Below are 6,627 nucleotides of genomic sequence, written 5' to 3' on the forward strand. Positions count from 1 at the left end.
ATATCGCGCAATAATATTAATTGTTTCACATGTTCAGTACATTAGTGCTCTTTTTTTGAAGTGACAACTTTTGATAGCAGAAAATAGCCTCACTCCCGCAGCAAAGAAATAAGGTCGCTAGAGAAACAACTTCCTATGCAAGCTCGGCAAAGTGAAAACAAAAGCCGCTCCTTTCTTGCGAGCTAATACATGGGTAGTTCTACGTACGACGTAAATGGCGAGGGTTTATAGAAAAATGCCTACGATACCCATAATTTTAGACAACTAACTTGATGCCAGTGTTGTCGCGCTTACAGATATATCTGGATATCTACAGATTTTTGAGTAAATATACAGATCGATAGATAATTTCTCCAGATATTTCCAAATTCCCCATTTGTTTTCTGTGTGTTTTGTTTGGGAGGACAGGTATGCCTCTGGACTTCTTTGGCCAGCTCGTCTGACGGTGACTCCCGAGTTGGTGTTGCCTGAAGGATCGTAGGCTGTTGCACCAACTCCTCGCAATTTTCTTTGTCTTTCACCGTAGTCGTGTGGCGGTCAGGGTTGCCTATTGCTAAGTGTGCATGTTGCACACTTAGGCAAAGGTGGGGCCCTTCTTGCTAGAAGAGAGCCATCGCCTTTCTTCTTCGGCCCCCTCCACGTTATATTTAGCTCATGACGTTTCTTCTTCGGTGGCGTTGAAGAGCTGCTATCAGGTTCCTTTTGATTCGGCATTGTTACATAAAATAGCAAGCTGTGGGAATCCCAAATAGGAAAAGCTAAGCCTGCGAAGGGTCGCAGTGCACCACAAACGTGACCACAAAAGAAAGCGCAAGATCAGAGATTGAACTACGACCAACTTTGAGATTGAAAGATTGAGCGGTAGCTTGCGCCACCTAGCGAAAATAACGAGGGGTAAGCCAACACAAAGTAAGCTGCGAATTGACGTAAACTTTTGAGAAGGCGGGTAATTATTTCTATCTACAGATATTTACAAAAATTCTCCAGACATTTTTCTCCACACTGGCAACACTGCTTGACGCTAGCCTTCACTTTGACCCTCGGACTTAAAGTACCGGCAGTGCCGTGGATGCTACGGGCTCTTTGGACCGTCGTACCGAGGTCGTACGCCTAGTTTTCCCTACGTGGTTACGTCACCGGCCACACCTACGTGCAGAGCAGGGTCTGGCAACGAAAGAAGGGGGTCGAATGGCCCGGCCGGCACGTAGCTCCTACCGTACTTTGGGCTCGACAATAATCTAAAACTGAAGAAAAACAAGCCGCCATTCTCCTAGCATCTTGGCACCTGCTTGCCCCGTCAGGATCCTCGCGTGGTTAGGTCATTGAAACGACAGCCTAGAAAGCATTTTACCAATGAAAGAACATCAACAACAACTTTTTTCTTAACGATGGCTTTTCTTTTTGAGGTTTTCTATTCTAAATTTATCACAGTTTTTAGATTCTTTTATATTTTTATTAGACAACGAAATATGGTTCTTTACTGCCTCAGCAACCGCATCAAATACTAAAACGGACTAACTTTTGCGAATAACTAATTTTGACGAATTTCACGATTTAGAAGTATTGAGAAGCATTTATCGCTCTAATACATCCCTCTGTTGTAACCGGTATGTAGCGAACCACTTCCAATCATAACGTGTCGTGCCCACTAAATATTCTCGCAATTTATACTTGGCGAAATCGACGAAATTATGTGACCGCATAAGTTGTTTAGAGTATGACAAACGTCAAGGTCTCTGAGCTTTTATGTTCTCGAAAAAAAGAATGCAAGACGATGACCTAGAAGAATACAGGTGTCGTAGGAGGAGACTGCGGCAGGGCATTGACTTAGCTTTTCTGGCCAAGGTTGGCACGACAATGTTCGACCCTCTTCTAAAAGAAGGAAACGCTGAAAATGAAGAAGATTCACTAATTGCCATAACCGTGGAAGCTCTGCTGTGCCTCCGGCACACCTCGGTATCCTCTCATGATCCCTCAATAAGTGGGAAAATGCCTTACAATGACATGCGAGTAGTGATGCACCACTACCAAAAAATTTACCATAGATACTATCGATAGTTTTGGAAAACTTATGATCGTGTCAAAAATTGTCAATAATGGACAATCATAGTACTATCGAGTCAAGTATCAATGCAGTTAAACCTGTTTATATCGAACTCGCAAAAAAACGTCTACCAGTTCGATATAGCGAATAATTCGATATAAACGTTTTAATGATTTTGACTCAAAAATCCACTTTCTGCTGACATATTACACAATGAAATAGTCTTGCCTCTTCAGCTGCTTTTTCTTCGTTGCATCCGCGCTAACAATATTTTTCTACGCTATCGACGGACTCCAAAATGCTGAGGCCGCTGCCTTCTATATTCGCGCCGAACTATTCCGGGAATACGGAACAAGCCCGAGCACGAACACCTTCTTCTGCAGTGCGTCGTTTTGCTCCAAGTTGGCTTTCCCCCAAGAAAGGCGGCTGCATTGGGGGAAAGCCAGCTAGCAGAGCAAGCTGGCTTTTATTTCTTTCGGGCAACCGCATCAGCCGCCCAGAAGAAAAAATAACATTCTCTTTTGCGGACGGAGCGGGGAGAGGGGAGAGGGAGCACGGAGCACCATCTACGCTCCCTCTGCAATTTTTTTTTTATTTTTACAAGCGGCTGACGAGGCAGCTTTCTTTCAAAAAAAAGCCAGCGTGCTTTGCAAGCTGGCTTTCCCGCATTGCGGCTGCTCGCGGTGGGGGAAAGCCAGCTTACAGAGCAAACGGCGCTCTTGGCAGTTCGATATATCAGCAGCGGCCAGGGGCGGATGCAGGGATATCCTGAGGGGGGGGTCAGGTGTTGGTCAGCGTACCATTTGTTTAGGAACCCCCTCGTTTCACGCCCTAAATTTTACACATGCAGAAATCAAGAGGGGGTCAGGACATCCGGATTCCCCCTCTAAACACGCCCCTGGTAGCGGCTGCTTTTTATGTTCTATGAAACCATAGTTTTTGCTATGTATTATCACTGTAGCATTACTGTGCACAAAAATTGTTCGATATAAGGAATAATTTGATGTAAACGGGTTCGATATAGTCGGGTTCGACTGTAGTACTCTTATATCAGTAGTACTATCGATGGTACCCAGGAGCGAAACTGGGGGGTATTGGGGTTTCAGCCCCGCACCCCGAAATCCAGCCGACCTTATGATATACACATTCATTTTGGCCCCGCTTCCCCCTCTCCGCACCCCAAGTCATGGACATTCAGCCACTTCAGCCCCCTGAAAAAAATGCATGGACTGATAGTACCGTCAATAGCATTACCAATAGTTGACTATCGATAGTCAGATATCGATAGTTGGCTATCAAAAGTACTAGCATTAGTGCAATCGATAGTTGGCTTTTAGTCGACCATCGATAGTCAGCTTGCAGAAAACTATTAAGTGTTGAAAAAATTGAAGTACTACCCAAAAAGGGAATGATGACGGATATCTACGGGCAGGCAATGCGTGGTTTGGGGGAAAGCACGAAATTGAAAGGAAGCATAACATAGCTGCATTTGTGTGAAAAAAATAGAGGTAAAGCAGAAATGGCGATCTGCTAGTTTTCCTGCACATATTTTGTATATTCGCGGGGTTCAGATATCTGGCTTCACACTTTAGTATGCCCGCATTTGTAAACTATTCAGTGTACAGTGTAGACCGCATATAACGTATGTCGCGGGAGTCGCGAAAATCCGCACTATAAGCGGTACCGCGTTATAACCAAAACATCAATTTTTCAGGCCAAAATACATGCCATGAGACAACTTACCTTTGTAAAACAATTTATTTTATGTGAGATGAAAAATAAAGCTTAGTTTGAGGAAAGTCTTTATTTCACCAGACTAGTACACTTCTCTCTCAAGTGTGTCACACATTTTGAAAGAAATGAGCGGCTTTTGCCTGGCGCAGCCTTTTAACGGCGTCGCGGGTTGCTGACGGACGTTGCGAGCGTTCAGGATTGCTAACCCTAATCCCTTTTCTCCGGAGATGAAAACGCGTGAAAATTCGCATCCTTCATACGGTACGCGCCAGTAATACCTTGAACTTGAGCACACGCATGAAGTGCGCCAAATAAGAAATCCGGGCGATGTTTGAGCACACAAATGCTTAGAAATAATCACCACTGTAGTCGAAGTAAACAAACACGACGACACGGGCGTTTCTGCCGTCTTGAGAGCGCCGCCACGACATCGCCGCTCGAGTAGGTGGATCTTCCCTTCTAGTACGTGCTGGGTTATCATAGCGACACACAGCGAAAATTCACAGTAAAGGATAGCGCTTTTACGCGGAACGATGAGATGAACGCCGTCTAAGACGACGATCACAACGTTGATCACAACCGATGCCATATTTACGGACAAGCAGCCGGCCCGCGACCGGCATGCGACGCGCGCGAACACTTCTCGACCTGCGATTGGTCTGTCATTGCGGTTGTTTCGGATGTTTTCAAGGAAGCGGAGGGACGCACGCACGTCAACGACACGTGCGTGCGTCCCTCCGTCGCTAGGGCAACTGAAGCCTCTCTCTTCGCTTCTCCCGCTTCTTCGAGCAACCTCCTTGCCCCGCGAGTGCCGCTTGCGCAACGCTTGCGGCTCGCGCCACTCGCGCCGTCAGCGCCGTTATCTAGTGTCGCACAGGGAAGCGTGCTCGCTGCTCCGGTCGTCGGCGCGGTCGGCGGGCTGTGCCAGAAACCGCACTAAACCGGTATTTCCCTTCGCGCGCCTGCGTTTTAAGCGGTATGTAATTACATGGAGTTCTATGGGAGGCGAACCGGTGGTTTAAAAAAAACCGCGTTATACCCGGTCCTGCACTATAAGCGGTTACGTTGTAAGTGGTCTATACTGTATTCAGCTTTTTTTTTTCGTTTGTCTCGAGGGAAAATAAGCGCCGAAAAAACACGGACAAAGAGTAGATTGACAACGACACAGGGCGCACTCTCAACTGAATTTATTAGGAAAAAACACAAACTTATATACCAATGGGAGCACACTATCAGACACCACACGTCACGTTAGTCTCCGCCCAGACCACGTTTCAAATATTCACTCATTCGTAGACAGAGCCAATGATGTATCGCTAATGCATTTTTTTACCCCTTCTCCTAATCTCAAATGCCTCGTGAAGCTCGCGTGACACTTTGTTTCTGTACCTCGCCAATATTTTAGTGCTGTCAAATGATGGGTCGCAAGTGCATCTTTTGCAATGTACAGCCAAATGCCCTGACGGTGTAGTTCTAGTTGAAGCGGCGTGCTCGCGGACCCGATCATTAACACACCTTCCAGTCTGCCCTACATAGCTTAAACCACACGTCATTGGTATTTCATAAACGACGGCGGTTGCGCAATCAGTGTACTTATTCCTGTGCTTGGTATGGCACGGGTCAGTTATCGGTTGTGGATCATTAATTCTCCTGTATAATCGCGACAGCGCCCAACAAAATGTCGCGATTATACAGGAGAATTAATGATCCACAACCGATAACTGACCCGTGCCATACCAAGCACAGGAATAAGTACACTGATTGCGCAACCGCCGTCGTTTATGAAATACCAATGACGTGTGGTTTAAGCTATGTAGGGCAGACTGGAAGGTGTGTTAATGATCGGGTTCGCGAGCACGCCGCTTCAACTAGAACTACACCGTCAGGGCATTTGGCTGTACATTGCAAAAGATGCACTTGCGACCCATCATTTGACAGCACTAAAATATTGGCGAGGTACAGAAACAAAGTGTCACGCGAGCTTCACGAGGCATTTGAGATTAGGAGAAGGGGTAAAAAAATGCATTAGCGATACATCATTGGCTCTGTCTACGAATGAGTTTGAATATTTGAAACGTGGTCTGGGCGGAGACTAACGTGACGTGTGGTGTCTGATAGTGTGCTCCCATTGGTATATAAGTTTGTGTTTTTTCCTAATAAATTCAATTGAGAGTGCGCCCTGTGTCGTTGTCAATCTACTCTTTGTCCGTGTTTTTTCGGCGCTTATTTTCCCACGATGTACCAACTGGCCCATCTAAGCATTTTATTGTCTCGAGGCTAGGGAAAACACTTGCTGAAGACATTTAGCATCAGGGTCTTTGACAACTTTGTTTCATGCCTTGCGTTTCCTTTATTATTCCATGGACACATTCCTTTTCATAGCCTTGACCACTTACAGGTGAATGTTAACGCTTGCATTTCCTTTATTATCCAATAGACACATATTCCTTTTCCTAGCCTTGACCACCGACAGGTAAAAATGAGCACTCGGCTTGGAATCATAATTTTTTTTTTTCTCCCAATGATTATTTATAGCGAATTTTCAAAAATAGGGAATAAGCTGTTGACGAAAGCACTTGGGCTTGAGTGCCATATGTTGCCACTTTTTGTTTGGATCTATGTTGGCAGAGTTTAATAACGGTGTCTGGGAAAATATTTACCGGTTGGTATAAAATACAACTTCAAAATACTGAAGCCATCACATAATCTATAAATAAATATATTTGAATCGACAAATGTAAGACAGTTTGTTAATTGTGCAGACTTGAAATTGAATATCACTAGATAAAAAGCTTATACCAAGAAAACATGCATTTAGTTTTTCCATTCTTCAAATACAATAAATTTTG

The sequence above is a fragment of the Ixodes scapularis genome, unplaced genomic scaffold (genome assembly GCF_016920785.2).
Source record: "Ixodes scapularis isolate PalLabHiFi unplaced genomic scaffold, ASM1692078v2 PGA_scaffold3__209_contigs__length_174095766, whole genome shotgun sequence".
NCBI lineage: Eukaryota > Metazoa > Arthropoda > Arachnida > Ixodida > Ixodidae > Ixodes > Ixodes scapularis.